The sequence below is a fragment of the Haemorhous mexicanus genome, chromosome 14 (assembly GCF_027477595.1).
Source record: "Haemorhous mexicanus isolate bHaeMex1 chromosome 14, bHaeMex1.pri, whole genome shotgun sequence".
In the NCBI taxonomy this organism is placed as follows: domain Eukaryota; kingdom Metazoa; phylum Chordata; class Aves; order Passeriformes; family Fringillidae; genus Haemorhous; species Haemorhous mexicanus.
The window spans coordinates 8,621,798-8,643,490 of NC_082354.1; positions in this window are offsets into that span (position 1 = coordinate 8,621,798).

A 21,693-nucleotide genomic window follows, 5' to 3' on the forward strand; every position below is an offset into this window, starting at 1 on the left:
AGAATGTCTCTCTGTGCAGAGCTGCCAGAAAACCCTTTCATGGACTTGTACCTGTTGTTTCTACCACGTGGAACAGAATGAATTGAACTGTCAGGAGTAAGGCAGTGTTATTTATTTACTTACTTGCCACAAAGTATAGTAACTGGGAGATAAGACAGAGATATAAAACACAAGAGGTGTGGTAATTTAATACCAGGATAAAATCTCACTCATAGTGACTATTTAGAAACCAATATTTGTCCTAATGTATTTACTTCCAAGCTTATAATTTATAACATGAAGCTAGTCAGTAAAGAGCTACTGCATATGTATTTAGAATTTTATTGAAAAAATGTAAATCACTGGACTTAATGTGATACTTCTTACCACAAAAACTCTGAGATAAGAAATGCAGAATAGGTTCTTGTAAGAACTCTGTGATGGGATATGCAAATTTTTTTCATTGGTGATAAGAACCATAAAATTCATATCACTCATGAACTACACTTGTGAATGGAAGCTCCATAATATTGTTAACTGAATTTTCATTTTCAAGTGCTTGTTTATAATATCCATTATTCATGGGCTATAAGTACTGAAGAGCAGAGATAGAATTTACAGTACAGGGTCAGTTTCCAGAGCAAACAAGGTGGGTCTGAACCATTAACTGAAATATGTTTCTAAATTTTCTGCCAAGCATGGTCTCCTGATAAGGTTTTTAACTCAAATGATTGCTTCTAAGAGATCAGGGAAACTTTAATGTCTTTTAGATTAGGTGCAATGTCTGAACAGTCACTCCTTGCTTAGATTACCTTTTAAATAGACTTGAGCCATCAAACCATTTTATGTCTGTCTAGTTGAAGCACATAATTTATTTTGTATGTGGAGTATTTTATGCATAGCACATTTAATAAACTGTTATGTCCTTCCTTCATCATTGTGCTTCTCCTGCAAGCAAAATTTCTGAATTTTACTGGAAATAGGATGCAAAATTGTTTTCTCAACTGTAAGCAGGTTGCTTTGCCTCGAGGTAGGTTTCCACTGATTTTGGTAAGTGTGTAGGATAGAGGTTTAATGGGGCATCAAAATACAACCATCTTCTGGCTGAAAAGTGACAGCTGTTTTGCAATTTTTAAAAAAAGGGCGTGGAAAAAGCTCCAAAACAATTTTCAGGAAGTAATTGTAATAGACATTTCTGGTTGAAATACGAGAGAAATATTTGAAGGGATTGTACTAAACTGGGACCTGGCCAGGACAATGAAGTTAAGAAACCCCGTAATATAAAAAATGACCCAAGGATTTTATGGCACAGGGACATGCAGGTAGCAGGGAATGGGTGCCTGGCTGCAGAGAAACAGTCAATACACTAAGGAAAACTAAAGAAACTTAGAGAAGACCAAAGCATACTTTGGAAACTATTAAATGAACACATGTATTGGTAACTTAGTAAGATTTTGCTTTTGCTCTTTCTTCTCTTTCCCTCGCCAGCTATGATTTCATTGTAAATAAAAGACAATTTTCTTTTGGTTTGTGTCTGGCTCTAGGGAGCCCCAAGCTGTAGGAATGGCAACCTGGGCACAGCTTGGCCAGGCAGGGATAGGATGGGGCTAATGAGCTGCCCCTGGGCAGAGTGGAGCCCTCAAGGGCTGAAATCCCCCTGGGGTGAGGCTCTGCTTTCCCAGGCAGTATGTGGCTGGGAGAGGTGGATGCTGCTGTGCTGTGGTTGCTGTGGGAGGATGGATTGTAGAAGGATAAGAGATAGATAGTGCAGAAGGCAATCTCACCCCTGAGGGGTTGCAGCTGTACTAATTACCAAGGATTAGGAACAGACCTGCCCTTAATAGGCCACAGGTGTATCCAGTGAGGCTGAGTGTTATAAAAGGGTGGGCTAGCTAGTTCAGGGAGAGTTGGAGTCAGTTAGTAGTGCTGTGGAGAGGAGAAAGGAGTCATCTGGCTGTGAGGAACTACCCATGAGAGCTCACAAAGACGGTATGGAAGTTTTATAGTTAGATAACAATGGTGCTGTGCCAGCCCCAGGGGCACTACAGGGCTCCAGCACCTTGAGGTGGTGCAAAAGTGGGGCCACATCCAGTTCCAGTGGGTCTGGTGATACTAAACCAGGAGAGACACCACACTGAGGTAGGAGGGGGCAGTTCTGCTGAGGGTGGGAGAATTGCTTCCTTGGCACAATGCTCTTGATGGGAAAGTCAAAAGATGTTCCAGAAAGCAGATATCTCCTGTGGGAAACAGAGCTGCTCTGTTCTTGTAGTCTGTGGTGGAGGAATTCAAGTGGTGACAGTGGTTCATCACACACAAAACCTGTCCTTCTTGCTGCCCTGCTCTGGCTGTGCCCCTCCCAGCCCTGTCCTCACAGGGCTGCTGTGTTCCTGACTGAGCTGATGACACCAAGCCCCAGGACACCCAGCCCTGCCTGGGGGGTGTGAGAAACATTAAATATTTAGGCAATGACACAGGTTAAACCCTGCTTGGGTTAGTCATAACCAAGCCCTGCATGAAAGTGATAGCAGGGCCTTTGTCTGCAAACGTTGAGGGCAATTGATTCCATGTGAGACTCTCCTGATGTCTCCTAGACCAGAAAGTCCCCTCCTTCCCAGGCTCATCCTTTCCCTGTAGGCCACCACTGAAAGAGGAATAGGTGAAGGATAAAGAACTGTCCTTTGACTTGAAGCTCTTTGGATTCTAGGGTAGCCCTTATACTGCCTTCCTCATTGTATAGCAGTGTGTATATGTATGATTATTTATTTATTGACAGAGCCTGGGTTTTCCTAGAGGAACCAAGACCAGTCATACATTTAAAACTATTTGCAACATGAAAGTTCTGGGTTTTTTCCTCCTGGGTACTTCAGAACAGATGGAAAACACAGCAGGTGCTGCTAATGTTTTTCTACCCTTGGGAAAACTTGTCACAGTTACCTGTTTATCTTGTTTATTTTGACATTTTTCTGCCTGAAATTGCTCTGTAACATAAAAACACATGCAGGGTGGTTAGAGGTGAAGTCTTACAGATCCACATATTCTTGAACAATTGAAAAAGCAACAAAGAAAACATGGGATTTGGTGCATGTAGAAGATGGCTGGTATTTTTATTTTTACTGAGGAAATGCCATGGAATTATTTGCATTGGAAGGGCCTGTAAAGCTCATTTAATCCCAACTCCCCTGCCATGGGCAGGGACACCTTCCACTGGACCAGATTACTGAAAGCCACATCCAGCCTGCCCTTGAACAGTTCCAGGGATGGGGCAGCCACAACCTCTCTGGATAACCTGTGACAGGGCCTCACCACCCTCACAGGGAAGAATTTCTTCCTTATATCTGATCTTAGCCTGTCCTCTGTCAGTTTGGAGCCTTATTCCTTGTCCTGTCATTCTATGCCCTTGTAAAAATCCCTCTCCAGCTCTCTTCTGGCTCCTGTAGGTACTGGAAAGTGCTGTAAGGTCACCCTGGAGACCCTGTATTTCCATCAGGGAATGCAGAGGTTTGCACTTTGTGTATCACTGAGTGAAAAGTGTAAAATGAGCTTTGCTGTAGTTGCCATGCACAAGCTTTTCCTTTGCTTTTCAACAGGAAACTGAAGCCTCAGTTTATTTTTGCCATGTTCTTAGGACTGTGCAGAAAAGGAATGAGGAGGTTGGTAATACAGACACTGAAGGGTTTCCTGTGCTCAGCATGTTTAGAAAGTGAAGTTTGTAGATGAAAAGCAAGGCCAGTAGTGCTGGCTGTGTGCTGAGCCCTGCTCTGCAGTGGGACTGGTGCTGCTCAGTGCCTCTGTAAGAGCTCAGAAGTGGGGCTGCTGATCCCCTGCTGATCCCTCCGAGGCCTGGAGACATTTGGCCAGGCTTTACTCCAAGAAGGAAATAAAGACTTTGTTTTTAATTGTGGGTCCTTAGGCTGACAGAACGTGTCACCTCAGATGCCAGACCTTTCCTTCTCTCTGTTTTCTGATGCTGAAATTTTGGAAAACAATGAATAGTCTTTACTGCTCCCACCCCAAGAGGCAGCATCTTGTGAATGCTTGGAGCTGGTTGCTTGCCTTAGGGTGTGTCTGTGGGTATTGATGTTTGAGGAATTGCTGTTACGTGTAAGTGACCTCTTTGAAGGGGCACAGAGCTGGGCTGGAGCAGCACAGCTGGTGATAACAGCTGGGATGGCAATGGCACAATCTCTCCATCTCCATGCTTTGTGGAGTATGGTAGTCAGGCTTTTGGGTAAGGAACAAATTGCACCTCTCTAACTTCACTGTCCCCTGGGGCTGCAGCAGACAGTACCTATTACAGCCTGAGATGGCCACTTTGGTGTAATTTCTGTAGGTCTTCTCAATTCTGACTGTTGGCCTCTTGATTTGCTCATAACTCAAACTTCTTAGTTGTGCAGTTGCCTCTGAAATTTAGCTTTGAGCCTTTGAAGTGAAATGAATCCTGAACAACTGTTTGAATTCAGAGCTTTCAGCTGAGAGTTATGTCTCAATGTTTAACAGAAATTAATACTAGCCAATAAACATCTCAGCTGCTAATTAAATGGACTGTTTCTATGTTATGTGTAAATCCATCCATATCTTCACTTTGCAGCCAAATAGTGTTTCATTAAGGCACTTCAGTAACTGTGAAGGGACAGAAACAGCATTTTGGAGTATTTTGTGTTTAGTGAATTATGTAACTGTCTTGTAGTGATTACTAAATACCTTAATGATATGTCTGGTGGAATTTATTCCAGTTTTGGCAGGGCCATTAGGATGATAAAGAGCTCAGCGAGGAAGAGTAAATTACAGCTGAGTTCAGAAATGGTGCTTGAATCTTTAGAGTCCATAGTTGCTGTAGGTTTTCACAAGGATGTGTAAAAAGAGCTAGATAGCTTTGCACACAAGTCTATTTGTCAGGCATACTGCACATCAAACACTGCCTTAAGCTGCAGTTCCTTTATATGACCAATGTGGAAAGGCTCCTTTTCCCAGCCTCTGTTCTCAAATTTTAATTAGCAGCCAACACTGACTTTGGTGTCCTGGGTTTTGTGTCACCTTGAAGAGTGGATGCTACCTAGTGGCTGAAGCAGGGGACTGAGTGGAGGTGACAAGTCAGGACATCTTGCCTCTGTCTTGCCTCTCTCTACTTGTATTGTGTCCTTGAACTGAAGTGTGTTTTACCTTTGGTTCTGGGATGTAGTTAATTACACTGCAAAACACTGAGGGTGAGACAATTAAGTTATCTAAGGGAATTGCACAATGATTAATCCTTAATTTGCTTGGTGATTTCTTTGTTTCTCATTAAGCTTGCTGAAGCAGGACCTTTGAAGTGAAAATCAAAGATGAGCATTGGTTTTAGAAGTGTAGAGGACTGAATAAGTCAGCTGTGACAAAGCTTTGCAGAGCCCATGGTTTTATATTGGCCTGGGACAAGCCCCAGGGGCTGGGTTGTGTGGAACAGGTTGGCACCTGCTGCAGTCCCTGATTTTTGTTGGTGGTTTTTTTTCCCTGTAACAGAACAATCATTGTGAGAGTAGTCAAAAGCAGTGGGGGAAAAGATCAGATCTGCAGGCCATGCTTGATTTGCTTACATGTGCAATTATCTGTAACACATTAGAGTCCAGTCAAGCTCATTTATAATTTCCCTCATGGGTTTTGAGGAGTTGTTTCAATGCAGGTGTAGGACTGATTTTATTTTGATTTTTGGTGTTCATACTAATGTCTACTGTCTAATTCTAGTGTCTGCAGGTGGTGTGATAACTGAAATGAGCCAGTTTTCCTGGTGAAAATACTTAGTGACAATGAAACATCAGATTTGCTGCAATATTCCTTGGCCAATTACTGAGTAATTCTCCCTCCAGCATTGGGTCATGCATATGTATTTGTGGACTAAACTCCTCCTCTAAGTGTATTAGGGAGGAAACAGTAGGACTGGTTCTTTTTCTTTGTTTCCCAGCAAAGTGAACAAGACTAATTTCACTGAAAGCTGTAGTTATGCTAATGTAGCATTAGTGTAGGAGGAGAACTGTGCCCAATCCAGAATGATTTGGTTTTATCAGTTAGAAATTAGGACTGTTGGTGGTAAAAGTGGCAATAAAAAATGAAAGTGAGAAGTGATTTAATGATAGAAGTATAAATAGATCTTTTAAAAAAAGTTGGAGATTGCTCCAGCAGTTCACGTGCAGGCAAAATTAACAATATCCATGATGTTGGCAAGGGGGCAAAATGTACCATGTTCAGCTGACATGGGACTAGGGATTTAGAGGGAGTTGGCAGGCAAAAGCCCTTTTAAAAAACAATGGAGGAGTTATAGTCTGTGAGGCTGTGGGTCACTGTCTCGCTATACCATTAAAAAATATGGTGTGTGTGTATATATATATATATAAAAAATGTATTAAAAATTATTTCTATGCTCTGCAAAACTGCACTATGTCTGTATTGAATATTCTTAAATGCAATGGAAGACTGTATTTGGAGAGAGAAATCAGAGATAGTACATTAATATATATACACACAAATAAACTTGCACAGGTAGTATTGTTACTGCTAGAGTCTCTTAATTTGAGGAAAAATAGCAGTGGCTGTGTGCACTAGTGAGAGATGTGTTCATGTAGAAAATGTGTATTTTAAGCTACAGTGAAAGCCTGTCAAAACTGAGGCATAATAGCTTGTGCTCTCAGCAAGAATATCTCATCACTTAGATTAGAACCATTTAGCTTGGAAAGGACCAAGTCCAACCAAGCTCTTCCAAGTCCAGCACTAATCCATGTCCCCAGGTGCCACATCTGTGTGCCTTTTAAGTCCCTCCAGGAATGGCTGTGTTGGAGGTTTTCACAAGTGGGACAGGACAGCTGGCATACACTGTTTGAGTTTTACTGTGGTATCAGTTTCATGACATGGTTTAGACAACTGAAACATGGCAACAGCTCACGCTTGCTGCAGATTTCTTTGTTATAGAGTATTTTAAAAACTTTCTAGCCAATAGCACATTGTTAAAGCTTACAGATGATTGTTCTAGCTAATCACTAAAGCACATGTACACTTGCTTTGAACAATGCTTGCTTGTGTGCTTTTCTATTAACAATACACAATACTCTATTATTAAGTTTAAAACCTTCTACTATCTTGTTAGGCATATTTTTCTACTGTCTTAAGGTCTATAATAGCTAAATCTAAAACTCAAACTATTGTTTCATGTCTTTGCTTGCTATACTATTGTAACTTTTCTCCTTTCAGACTTTGCAGCTGTAAGCTCTCTGCTCTTTCTGAGGCCTACTTTTATAGCTTTCTGAAAATCTTTTTACATTTACTATGTTTCCCAAATGGTGACTCCACCACCTCCCTGTTACAATGCTTGACAGGAATTTCTCCTGATATCCAATCTAAACATCTCCTGGAGCATCTTGAGGCCATTTCCTCTTCTGTTGCTTGTTACCTGGGAAAAGAGACCGAATCCCACCTGGCTATAGCCTCCTTTCAGGCAGTTGTACAGAGTGATAAGGTCCCCCTGAGCTTCTTTTTCTCCAGGCCAAACACCCTCAGCTGCTCCTCATCAGCCTTGTGCTCCAGACCTTTCCCCAGCTCCATTCCCTTCTCTGGACAGGCTCCAGACCCTTCCCCAGCTCCATTCCCTTCTCTGGACATTCTCCAGCCCCTTCCTGTCCTGAGGGGCCCAGAGCTGAGCCCAGGACTGAGGTGTGCCCTGCCCAGTGTCCAGCACAGGTGGATGGTCCCTGCCCTGCTCCTGCTGCCACACTGCTGCTGGAACAGGCCAGGTGCCACTGGCCTTCTTGGCCACCTGTGCACATCTGGCTCCTGTTCAGCTGCTCTCTACCAGCACCCCCAGGTCCTTCCCCTCTGGGCACCTTCCAGCCCCTCTGCCCTGACCCTGGAGCAGGGCAGGGGGAGGTTGTGTGTGGGTAGGATCCAGCCCTTTGCCTTGCTGAGCCTTCCACAATTGCTCTGGACCCATCAATCCAGCCTGCCCAGATGCCTCTGCAGAGCCTTCCTGCCCTCCCAGCCAGCCTGGTGTCAGATGAAAACTGAGTGTGCTCTTGATCCCCTCATCCAGATAACTGATAAAGAATATAAACAGGACTGGCCCAAACAGAATTTGTCACAGCTGTAAAATTGCATCCACTGCTTTGGTTTGTCAGCTAGACTGAGTTTCTGCTGCTTCTAAGTCGCTTGGGTTGGGTTTTATGTAGATGGGATGAGACACATGAGGGGTAAGTGTTTTGCAGATGATTTCACAGCTGCTGTGAAATTAGCTATTCAATTATATTATCTGCTGGGTTTCATTATTCAGAGAGATATCCAGAGCTTTTGTAACCATGCTTTTTTAAATAATTTAACTGATTTTAGGACTTGTTGGCTGTGTGAAGTTCCCCCTAAATGCTCATCCCTGGGCCAGCTTCAGGTGAGCAGCCTGTGCAGTGACATCTTGACTCTGGCAGAGCCTTAGATATCTGTTTCCTGTCCTGCACTGGGGCATGGGTCACTTCAGTGCTCAAATACAGCCCTAAAATGATGCATGGAGTTAGGCAGGAACCCTGAGAAATATAAGCCTGAATTAAGAGCACCTCAGCACTGGGCTAGCTGGGCATGGGGATCTTTGAGCACCTGCCTGGCTCCCACTGCACTGCCTTTGGCTCTAGGTGAGATATCATTATGTCAGTAAAGAATAATTTCTGTGGTGGTATTTCTTTTTGTAAAGGGAAATGCAATCCCTTCTGCATTTGACTTATTTCTAAATAGCTGGTTAAATCAGGTGAAAAGAAGGTATTGTGTTTTAGGTCCCCTATTCTGTTAACAGTGTGGAAGGTATGATCAAAAGGGAAGGGTAACACCAGTAAAGTCTGCCAAGAGGATGGTTCACAGTGATTGCTTTGAGGACTCCCTGGTCATGGGATTCATGTGCTCAGTCAGGCTGAGCTCTGCAGCCACTTGTGCCAGTAGCACCATCACCACTGGCTTGGCCTGTGGGATGCAATTCTGCACAGGGTCCTCTGCAGGGCCCAGCAGTTCTTGGGAAAGTCTGTGGAAGAGGCTTTGGTAGCCAGCCAAGCCCTGGTCAGCCCCCACCTGAAGTTTATTTTTGGGTACTGTTGGAATAAAATGTGCTTGGGAGTCTAGTGATGGGAAATGGGGCTAAGGAGTCTGACAGACTGAAACATAGCAGGATTACTGCTCCTGGCTTTCCTTGTTTCTACATCTGTCCCAGCCCCTTGCTGACTGAGGGTGTGCCTAGAGCATCTGTGACCAGGTGGGTCACTGTTGTAGGACTCCAGCAAAGCTGAGTGCAGGAAAAGCTAAAAAATACCAAGCAGCTGTTTGCAGTGATGAAGTGAAAAAATGCATTTATTGATTCCTTTTTAAGGTGAATCAATCCTAAAAAGAAGAGCCATTAAAACTCTTTTTATTATAACATTATTAAGCCTTAATATGGGCAAGCTGCCATCATAGCAATTACTGTACTTTGGTATACTTAAGGCTGCCTATGAGACTGGTTTAAGAGGTGAAACCATTTGTTATTTCCTCTACTACCCAAATATAAATTTTGTGTCCTGTAGCATTTGGTAAGGCTGGGTTTTCAGAGAAATCGGGAGCTCAATTATTCATGTCCTGTATTAACATCAATATTTCATGGTTAAGAAGAGGCATTTATGTGAGCCTGGTGAGATTTTTAAGCCTCCTTTATTTTGTGTTGTATTTAGGGAAAGACTTTAACTGTGGAAACAGACCAGTAGACTGATGCATGGGCTTAATTCATGTGAAGTTGTTCTGCTCAGCTGGAGCTTTAAAAGAAGATGATTTGGCCATGCTGTGCTTGATCCTCACCCTGCTGCAGATCCCTCTTGTGGCTATGGCATGGGACATGGAGCTCTTGAGAGATGATGGGGAGTCTTGCTGTTAACTTGTTGGGATGCTGGAGCAGGTCCCATCCTGGGTGATGTCAACTCAGCACCTCAGTTTTGAGGATTTTGTGCACACAGCTACAAATTATGGAGGTGCCCAGAGGGAAGCTTCACTGAAGGACAGGTCACAGAGCCCAGCAGTCTCACCCAGACTTGCCTTGTTCATCTTTGGGCTCTAACCTTGGAGTCACAGGTTGTCACCTTGGTTCCCATCTGACAAATGAGATGGAGTTTGTTGCTCTGCCCATGTACAAAGATGCTCAGACCCATCTTGGGTCTCCTGTGTTTAAATTTATAGCCCTGAACTTGAATTTGAGTACCTCCTGTGAGGAGAGGTTTAAATACCTGGAGTAGCCTGAATTCATTTGTGGATGAGCACTATAATCAAGTTTAGATAAAAGGAAAGAGCATTTCACACAACCCAGGGGGAATAAAACCTGGTAATTTCTACAGGGGCAAGATCCATGGAGGTAGTCAGGGAGCTTTCACTGTAGTTCTTCTTTTGGTGTTTTATCCCTGCCATGAGCATGTCTTCCCTCTGGCAAACCTTGGTCCTACCACAGTGACATGTCGAGGGGACAGCTTGTGACACAAGAGGGAGATGAACCAAAGCACTTGGTCTCTTCTACTGAAACACTCCAGCATTTCTATTAATGCAAATATTTCCCTTTTTTGAGTCACTTTTCTTGTCTGCACTCTTCTCTCTGTTATATTAAGGAAAAAACCCACCGACTGCTTTTTGGCTAATTTAATTATGATCAGGTCACAGCCATTCAAAAAACAGAACAACAAAAACCAAAACAAATCCTCTTTTTGAAATCTTCCCTTTGTAGCATGATTCAGCTTTGATTTTGATGTTTTATTAGAGCAGCAGAGTTCATGCTGCTGTAATCAGAGGCCAATTGCTACTTCAGTACAAAGCTTGGTAATCAAGAGTCTCATAACTTGCCTGTACAACAAGTAAATAGGTGTTGTCCTGCAAAACTGAGGTATTGTCTTTAAAGTATTCATGCCTTCTCCTCCCTCCTCCTTTCTGTTCACCCCACCCCTTCCTACCACCAAGGCTTCCCCAGAATTCTTGCTCAAATTGAAGCACACTTCAAGCAAGCAATTGATTCTGGCACAAGGAATGTACAAGAGGTCACCCTGGTCATGGGTCCTGCCTGTGTTCCCACCATTCACAACTGCATCCAGCCATGTCACACAAACTATCACAGGCAGAACAAAGCTCCACCTTAAAACCAGAAAGGCAAGTCCAGCCCTTTCTAGCTCCTAGAAGGTTGTTCTAGTGACTCTCTTAGTTCTCAGTGAAACTTGCCTGCATGTCAGTGCTTGGGGGGGTTTGCACAGTTCTTCATCTTATCTAGCTTTTCCCCTCCTTCAATGAGGTTGTCCTGCTGCTGAATTCCAATAAAGTTACTGTGTCCAGCCTTACTCATGCCTTGGTTATTGCTGGGAGGTTCTGTTTCCAGCTCAGGTAATGCCAGAAGTACAAAACATGAGAAATGAAGCTCTTGTGCTCTGCCTCCCTGTGCTGTGGGAAGCCTTGCTTGGAGCAGTCTTTTCCTGCTTTTGGGAGCAGGTGAGGGAGCAAAGGGGAATACACCCAACTGGAAATGTTTCTGCTGAGTAGATTTGTCCTGTGCACATTTCCCTTGGTTTTAAACGTGTCAGTGGCATCTAAACAATTTTTGGCAAGCAGAAAAACAATTCAAACTTGAATATTGCTCTAGGACTGATAATGACTCCTATCTTTTGGGGCCTCTTCCTGCTGTAAGAGCTGAAGGTTCCTCAAATGGTTGGAGAAGAAGCTCCCAATGTGCTTTGACAGACTTCTCAGTGATACTGCTCAATGCTCTACATCATTTATGCTTCTAACACTCTGCAGTGTCAGAAATGGCACTAAACATTAAACAGAATCTCTGGAATGTGCATGCAACTTTGCCCTGACTGCCCTACACTTCACCTGTAAGTTTGATTAGGTTAGGTGCTTCAAAAAAAGAAAAAAAAAATTGTTCTGTCAGTCTGCTTCAGAGTAAACTGAAATGTCTAATACATCGAATAACTTTTTAAAAATTATCCTTATTTCTGCTGGTGTCCCTGGGGTTATATCTGTATGCAATACTGACTGACTACAGCAGTGCAGTCTAGAGAATCTGCACTTTTTTGTCAATTTTCTATTCATTAGCTGTTGCTGCTAACAACACTTTCTTCACATCCTTGTCTTGAGTCACTACACTCTATTATTTGAAATAGGGATTGATTCTTGATGTGTTTTTGCAGCAATATCCAGTATCATTAGGCTTGAACTTAGCTACAAGTCTTGGTCTGTGTTCCATTGCTAGCACTAATTGATGTCACTTTTAATTTTGTGAATCCCTGACTATTTGGCTGTGTCTGCACATATACAAATATAAAGAATGCCTGTCTAAAACATCATCTTACTGGTGTATGTGGGAAGCGCTGGGATCTCCCGTGAAGCATCTTAATTAGTTTTGCCTTTCATGTTGACATCCTAAATTCTAGGCTTGATTTATGGATCAGATTTTTTTTTCTCCCTTGTTTGTCAAAACAGAACAACCTCTTTAGAGCAGAACATAATGCAAATACTAATTAAAACTGACAAGTCAAATTGATGTCACCTATTTTTAAGCAGAAGAAAAAACAGACTAAGAAAAATCTATTCTGCCCTTGTTGAAGTTGGCTGAAACATGATTACTGACATCTGTGAGCATAGAATGAATGTTCAGGTTTTGCTGTTTCTTGAGGCAGGATCAGCCATCCATGAGTTGAGAGAGCAGAGCTGTTGCCTGTGGGGCAGGACAGCAATCCCAGCTTCTCTCAAAGCCGCTGTGCTGCACTTGCTGACGGCTGGCTGGCTTGGTGATCTCTGCTGGCAGATGGGCTTTGGCCAGATGTGATCCCAGATGTGATCTCTACAGATTGCAGCTGTGAGCACTGAGGCTGGTAGTCATCAGCCTTGTCTCTCCAAAGTGCTCTGGAGATTGCTGGGAATGAGCTCCTCAGTTTGAGCCTGGCAGTTTGTGTGGTGCAGGAGGGTGGCCCATGCCAGAGTGGTGAAAGCAGCCTCGTTCAGCTGCTGTTTGGCAGGGGATAGGACAGGTGCTGCCCACAGAGAACTGGCTCTTGTCACAGATGACAGGAGCGTGGGAGCCCTCTTTGTGTAGCAGGGAGTTTGGATGGCTGATAATTACTTCTTTCCCTCCCTCCCTGGGAGGCAGAAGATGTTACAGGCACCTAATTATCATGAAAGCTTAAGAAGTTTTTTGGTTTAGATCTGGTTTTCTTCCAACACAGAGCACTGCATCATTTCCAGTGCATCCTGGTGATGTGCTGATGGTGTTCTGCTGCTGAATAGCCCAATAAGAAATAAATACCCACACTAATTTGGTGAGGTGCTTTTTCTTGATGGTGGGACGCATAGATGCTAACAACAAAAATATTTCCTGTGTGGATAGACATCCACTAGGGTACAGTGCAACCATAGCATGCATAAACCTTTATAAAAATGGAGATATGTCAGATATATTCTTATCATGTCTTAAAATAACATTTGTGGTATGGTGCATTGCATTCCCTTTCAGTCTGTATGCATCTGCTAATAATTGCTACTATTTATATGCTTTTTTCCCCTCCATGTCTTTTGAAGATTCTTCTACTGCTCTCCAAAAGCCTGTGTTCTTTCTGATGGCCTCACTCTTTTAACCACCCCTGGGACCCATCAGTCTGTCAGTGCAGCTTCAGTGCTCAGCAGTTTGCTGAGTGCTGGAACTGTCCTTAGCTCAGTGGGTTATTTTCTTATTCTACTCCCATCCCTGTTTGCTCGGGGAAGTAAAGGCTGCTAGGAAAGAAAGCCATTGCCTTTTACTTCCTCCAAATCAAACCCTGTTTTTTCACTGGAATGATGGAGTATTAACTGAGAAAAACTAATTTTTCATGTTTGGCTTTTATGGTTTAAAAAAAATCCACTACCCTGTCTTTCCTCCTGAACCCTTGGAGCTAATTGTGCTGGCTGAAGTGGGTTGGCTGTCTGTAGCTTGAGAATGAATTTCAGACAAATATCTGAGTATCTTTTAAACTAGAACTTGTACTTCTTGTCAAAAGTATTTTACAAGAGTTTTAGTCTAAAAACTCTTGTAAACAAGCTTTCCAGAGCTGCTCTTGCTGAGAGCTGGCTTGGTGTTATCTGCTGGTAGATGGGCTTTGGCCAACAAAACACTTGAGAGAGGTTCCATGACCCTCCAGGGAACCAGACTGGTGTAATCCATTTCCATGAATGACACTCAGAGGGCAATAAGGAGGCAATCTGCTGAAGGCAAATAATGGCTCCCATTTTTTTTGATGTCTGGGCTTCTGTGGGGTGAATGGAGTATCTGTGTTTTTCAGATGAGGAATGAAGGCCAGACACAGGGCTGGGCTGGTGCCAGTTGCAGTTTCTAGAGTTTTGGTCTGGAACATGAGATGAGCTGCAGTGGGGCATGTGGAAAATCAGATGTCTCCAAAGGCAAAGTGGTGATCAGTAACCTGATTAGACTGAGACCTCAGGAGGTACTGGGAGCACTGAGATCTGCAATCCTCTCTGTGGAAGGCAAGCACCCATCCTGGAGCTGCAGGAAAAGCTCTCTGCCTGGGAGATGAGGCCTGTCTGCCTGTGCAGCAAGCACCACTGCTGCCACCCAGCTCAGCTCTAGCACTCAGCTCTTCCCACCACCCAAGCTACCTGAGCGAGACACTGTCAGGGATGTGACAAAGCAGATGTGAAGTACCTGATGTCAGCCAGCATGAATCCACCTCTTGAAATGCAGCAGTGAAATTCGGGAAGAGGTAGGTAGGTGTTCAATAACATCTCCTTTAGAGCATGGCAATGATGCTGCAACTCAGCTTCATGGGGTGAGATGTGGAAAGAGGCACTGGAGAGCAGGAGGAAGAGCAAATGGCCCTGAGAACTGGAATATACATGAGCAGATTGATGGGTCTGTAAGGACCCTCCCAATGGTTTGTGTTTATAACAGACAAACTGCTCCAGCAGCAGCAGGAGAATGGAAAACTGAATACAAAGGTAAGGAGAAAAAAACAATCTACTGCAAATGTAGTCTTTGTGATCCTTAGGGAGCTGATTTGTTCCTAAGTGAAGCCCCATGTGACTTGGATCCATCTCCAGGGAATCACTGCAGTACAAGTGTACCAGACTTCATGCTGCTCATCACCAAAGGACTGGTGACAGCAGCTGTAAGAACTGGTAGAGACCTGATCCCTCTTCACTGGAATAAGGTGACAGTGCAGCCATGATTTTTTACATTTTTAAAATAGGTGAGCACAGAGATGTGGGAATTGTCTGGCCACTTCCAACTTCCCATCCACGTTTTCCCAGTTTCAGCAATGAGAAGTAAAAGCTTTGCATTGTTTGGTAGCAGTTACCAGTGTGATGTGAGCCTGTATTACTCTAACAATTAGCATCACAATAAAACCAGCAGGTAAGAAACCTGTTTTAAGTAAGACTGAAATCTCTGGTGAAAGTTATTGTGACAAAAACTTTGCTCTTTCATCACCATCTGTGTGGGGCTGGATAGGGGCTGGATGCCCACACATGACACAGGGCTGCACTCTCTGGCCTGAGCAAGTGAGTGATGAGTGGAGCTGTTGGCAGGGACAGTCACAGGACTGATGGAAGGAGATGCTGCTGTGTCAGAGGCAGGGCAGGCTGGGCTCTGGCTGCTTTCCCCTCAGGTCCCTTCCCACTGCCTCCAGCCCAGCCATGGCCTATGGACAGCTGAGTGCTTTTGCACCACAAACGTAATGGGGAGCCTGGATGTTATCACAGCAATGGCTGTGAGCCCACAGCTCTCCCCAGGGCTGTGGCATTTTCTGGACAATAACTGGGTGAGTCACTTGGCAGGAAGAGGGGAGGTTTAGTGCCAGGAGAGCTTCATGAAGTACCTGGGCTGCCATGGCCCAGGTGCCTTCAGCTCCCCAGGTGCTGGACCTAGTGCCTGTTTTATCCCAAGGCATTTTTTCCAGTCTCTCTTGCCATTGTGGTGGTGCCATCCAGTTGACAAGTCCCACTGGGATGCAGATAGATATGTCTGAAGCTGCAGTTACTGAGTGCTTTATTCTGAATGAGTCCTGGCAAGCAGCCCATGTGCTGTAACTTGGCCAGCTAACAGCCTGCTCAGTGTGTGTGAGCTGGCTAGGTTAAGCCTCAGCAAAAGCAACTGGAAGATGTTCCTAAGACATGCATAGGAGAAACTGTCATTTTCCCATGGAATTGCAGATAAGAGCAAGATTCTTTGGCTTGATTTCCTAAACTATGAAATTCTGAAATGTTGTCATTGCTGATTATTTTTGAGTAGCTCAGCCCACCTATTGTCAGCCCTCCCTTTTTGCCAAAGTGTTACCACACCTTGGTGAAGATCTTGGTTTGTGGCTGGGTGAACCAGGGAATCCACTTACCAGAAGCAGAAAATATCTGTTCCAACATCTGTCCAGCATGCCAATTACACAAAGCAGATGGAAATCACATAGCTTATTTAACTGCACTGGGTAAAGCACAGTTACATTGCCAAAATATATGCCCAGCTTTGGACTTCATGCAATTTTTTCAAGGTTAATATTTCTGCTGTTGTTGTATTTGATTACTGGAGGTAGTGAAGCAAAGATTGTCAAAGATTATTAAAACAGAAAATGTTGCAGGTTTAAATAATTTGCAAGTAATACTGGAGATATGAGACTACTGAAATGTTGCTTTTTAAAATCATGTTTCATAACCAGCTTTGCACATGTAGCCCTACTAACAGCCAAGATACTAAAAATTTTGTGTATTGATGTCTTCTCAGAGGTGGGGGGTGTGTAGTTACACTGTGGGTTGGATGCTGTTATTTTCTAACTACTGTTCAATTACAAATTTTCTGATCTCTCTTAACACTGCTTGCTGCCTTTCTTGCTCTCTGATGTTTTACCTGGCAGAAACCTCCAGCTTTCTTTGCTTAACAGCTCAAGTAATGTTCAAAGTGGAATATTGTTAATAATGACACCAGGGCTAAATCCTTCTGAAGGCAGATGCTGAATATTCAAAACTGGAAGACACGAGGAGAAACCAGCAATATTTGAATCTAAACTCTGGCATCAGTTTAGATGATGGCTTTATTGCTGATAATCTCTCAGCATTGTCAAATGGGGAGACCTGGAGGGTAGTTTTGCTTTTACTCAAGATGAAGTAAGGGACAGGTTTGTCTGGAAATTGAGAGCTTAAATCTTTAGTACTGATTCATACATTGTTTTTTGAAGAGAGCCATTTAATATCTTATTTTTGCTCATGTGCACAAGTGCCACACAGGTGAAATCCAGCTTCCATCTGCTAAACTAAGAAAGCTTCTTTAGCAGTCAGTGTTGGCAGCTGCTGAGGCCCTCAGTGAGCTACAGCAGAAGCTGGGGTAGCCTAAGAAACAGCAACGTGGAGCTGTTCAGCACCTGGGAGCTCCTTCCAGGAGGTTCTCTGGTCAGCTGAGAAATCCTGATGACTTGACCTCAGTATAGTTTTTAAAGACTTCTGGCTCAGGATCAAGGGTGGGTGTTGTTTTGCCCTCAAAATGCCTGAACTACGTCAATGACTTGGATTTAGTTGAAAACTTCGGAAGGAAATAGAGCAGCAGCAAGGGGAAAGGCAGCTGAAAAATAAGGATATGGCTCAGGGTCAGTGAGATGTAGAGCTAATCAAGATAATATTTTTGAGATTACTATTAATGCTAGAAAGCTGTGTCTCCATTGACCCCTGATACTTAACCCCTGAATCACTCAGTAAATCAGGACACTGCGTTTGCTGACGTGCTGCACAGAGAGGTCAGGGATCCATGGCTTAGCAGGGGTGCCTTAAAGGCTGCCTCATGCTCAGGCTGGGCTCAGCAGAGGAGGATCATGCCCTAGTGATTCAAAAATGAGGTTAATGTAAATCAACAGTAACAAATTTTGTTGTTCTATGTTTTTTTTTTTTCTCTTGGCTTTTCTATGAGGAATTTAAACATCAGGAAGTGGCTTGGTTTTTCTGAAGGAAATTCACAGTACAGACAGACATTTCTTCTGCAGGGGACATAATTGTCACTTCAGCCAACTCTGCTTTTGAATGTCACAAACATCCAGAACCTTTCTTCACTACCTGGAATTTGCAGGCTCTCTCTCTGCAGTGTACACATGACCTGTGCCTCAGAGAGGGTTTGTTTAGACTGAACTCTTCTAAAACAATAAAAAGAGCAGAGCTTATGATGTGAATGCCTTGTAGTATACATCCACTGCACATTTGGAGTTAAGGGTCAGGCTTGGGTGGAATCACTTGACTGGGTTAATGAGGCTAAAATCATCTTTTAGTCACAGTTCAAAATTCTGGACAAACTTTCTGCAGATGAATTCTCTGTAGCTTCACCACCACAAAGGGTTGGAAGCTTAGAGGGCCTGGTCTGCCAGTCTGTTCCTTAAAAAATTATTGAAGACATACATTTAAACCCTTGATTCAATTTCCTCCCATTTGGCTCTACTGGTTCTATCCCTGGGCTCAACCAGGGACCAGCAGTGATGGAGATGGAGATTAGTGGTGATCAATCTAATTTACTTGTTGGCACATTTCCAGTGAGCTCAAATGGACTAGAGTTAATCTAGTTTTCAACTATGCTTGTGTTGTGAGTGCAAGTAAAAATTTGCTTTATATCCCTCTTACCAGATGGCCTTACAGCTAAAAGTATCAGAGTGGGAGGAAAGAGATCTGGCATTAGTTTGTAGCTTTTCTAGAGCTTTTCTATATCATCCTGGCATGCCTCTGTGAGGAATTCTCCCCAACCCAGTGACTGAAGAGCTTTTATTTCTTTTTTGTTTTAATAAGAGGAGCACATACCGTTACCACAGCTCATCTTGCATGAAGTCACAGAGTCACAGAAGGGCTTGGGTTGGAAAAGACCTCAAAGATCATCTTGTTCCAGCCCCTCACTGCCCTGGGCATGGACACCTTGCCCTAGACCACATTGCTCAAAGCCTCCTCCAACTTGACCTGGAACACTTTGAGGAATGGGGCATCCACAGCTTGTCTGGACAGCCTGTGCCAGTGCCTCAGCACCCTCACAGGCAGGATTTTCTTGCAGATATCTAATCTGAGTCTGTCCTCTATCAGAGTGAAGTCATTTCCTCCTGTACTGTCACTCCTTGCTCTTGTCCAAAGCCCTTCTCCAGCTCTCTTGTAGCCCCTTTAGGTACTGGAAGTTGCTCTCAGGTGTCCCTGGAGCCTTTTATTCTAAGATTTGTGGCACCACTGCACATGTGCAGCACAGGGTGTCCCTCTAGTAAGAGGGAGTTTGCACTTTCCTTTGCACTTGATTCTGCATCAGATAAGTTTTCTTGAACTAGGTGATATTTTAAATTATTTCATTCTTATTCCTATTTTTTTCTTGTTACATATATTCTCAGATAAACCTAGAATTAACCTAGATTATCTTACAAACATTCAAGGCTGGGTTGGATGAGGCTCTGAGCAACCTGATCTAGTTTAAGATGTCCCTGCTTATGGCAGTGACATTGAACCAGAGGACCCTTAAAGATCCCTTTCATTCCAACCCATTCTGTGATTCTGTGTTGCTATGAGTTGGCTCAGAAGAGGGAGCTCAGTATGCCAGTAGGGTCACCTCTGAAGCCTTGCAAAACTTGGTCTTTGTGTCTGGCTTTCCAAAACTGCCAGATGGGAATGAGAACCACAAGAGGCTCTTCATTCCCTTTGTTTAGTGAGCCCTTGTCAAGGACTGGGATGAGTAAACCACTCCCATGCATCTATAAAGGTGTTAAAACAACGTGGGGCTTGGCTCCATCTGGTAGCAGATGCCTACATGTGTATAAGTACTGTGGAAAGAATAATCTCCTTTTAATGCTGAAAATGAAATTCTATATTGGAAACAAAAGTTGTCATGGAAGTTACTCTTCCTCAGTGCAGCTCACTCATTCCTCTGCTCCGTGACTGAGGCAGTGAGTCACACAGCTCCCATGCAGCTCCAGCAGGAGAGCCTACGTGATGACATCTGATTATTGGTTTGTTTAAACTTTTTTCTCCTGCTGGTTTTCAGCAAGCAAAATGAAGGGTTTGTTTCAGTGCATGTGTCAAGCATGGAGGTGGGGGCAGTGGGCTTGTTTCCCCTCTAACATTTTTCACTATACAGAAAATACTGTCTTTTCCTGGAGATGCTTCATGTCATCCTGGGGTTTTTTTTTTTCCAAGAATCACTTGACATCCACAAAACAGTGAGCTTCAGCAGTTTCTGTTTGGAAGTTCCATCAGGCAGGAGAAATATGGATTTATGAGTTTCTTTGGAGCCTGCTGTTTCAGGGCAGGGGGTTTCCAGGCACTGGCATGTGAGACAGAAGCTGCAGAGTGGGATGTTCCAAGGAGCAGCTGGCACAAGCTCTCTGTGCAGGTGTGTGGGGGACCAGCCTTGCCTGCCCATCCTTTCCAGGATGTATTTCTAGGAAAGCCTCCACTCTTCCTGCAGGCTCTGATGAGGTCTTGTGGGGGATGGCCATGCTGCCAGGCATGGCTGTTGTGTCCCTCCAAAGGCATCCTCTTGGGCAATGTGGATGAAGGCTTTGGTGAGGGCTACCCTCCATTTCTGACATATTTATTATCTTTCTCAAACTAACATTTAAAACACTGGGTAATGGCACTGGGTGGGCACATGGATTTTCCTCAAGCTCACCTAGATGATAATTTACTTTCAGGTGTTTTGTACATTTTACCTTGTTCTTAAATTCACTTTATCTGTCAGTTATGAAGAAAAACATAATACATTAATTATTCTGCTGTTTTGGGGGTTCAGAGCCAGGTAATGAAAAAGCTGACAATCATGCAACCATAAATTCTCTTAATCCAGAGTCAGTATTATTTAAAATATTTAAAAATAAAACTCCACCATATAATTCATTTTAACTATATCTCATATGTCATGATTTGGTGCTCATGTCTTCCTTCTCAGCAGCAAGTCTTTACATTTTATTGTTTAGGTCAGAAGGGAGTAATAAAATAAAATCTCTTTTTTCAAAAATAACTGGATTGTATCATAAGACTATCAGCCCTTTTTTGTTTTATGGCTAACCTTACTGAAAGTCACTGTTTAAAATGGTGGTATGAATTATAACAGCAAAAAAAAGAGTATGTCCTGAGGATAGCGAAAAAAATGAGGGCATGTAAAATGTTTCTGGGAATTAATTTATTGACATTGTGTCATCTTTCAGTAAAATGTAAATCATATGTCTAATATAAAAATAATTAGGCAAGGCATGCAAATGATTATGAAATCCAAATCTTGTGTATTGATTCTGATCTGTTATATGGTTGAAAGGGTCTGGAAAGTTTAACAAAGATAGTTGATAGTGATGAACTTCAAAGTCTCAACCTTTGCTGAGATTTCCCTTGTGAATTGTATGTGATTCAGAATTTACCACCTTAAAGAGATTTTTCATCTGAAAAACCACTTACATGGTAACTTTTAGGGGGTTCTCTGTGCTGAGAAGGCTTTGTCCAGGCTTTTGTTTCTGCATGTAGACTCCTTGAACTTTTTGATTCATGGAAATGGTATCAGTAACTCCAGCATCCCCCTTTTTCCCTTTGAATCTCTGTCACCCCCTCAGTGCCCACTGCCCTGGGCAGGGGTTGTGTCCCTGGATGAGCTGTGCTGCTTTCTGGGCTCCCCCCAAGGTCACAGTGAAAGCTAGGCTCTGGGATTTGAACCTGACCCCGATTTCTCCCCACAGATTTTGTATCTCCAGCCTTCAGTCT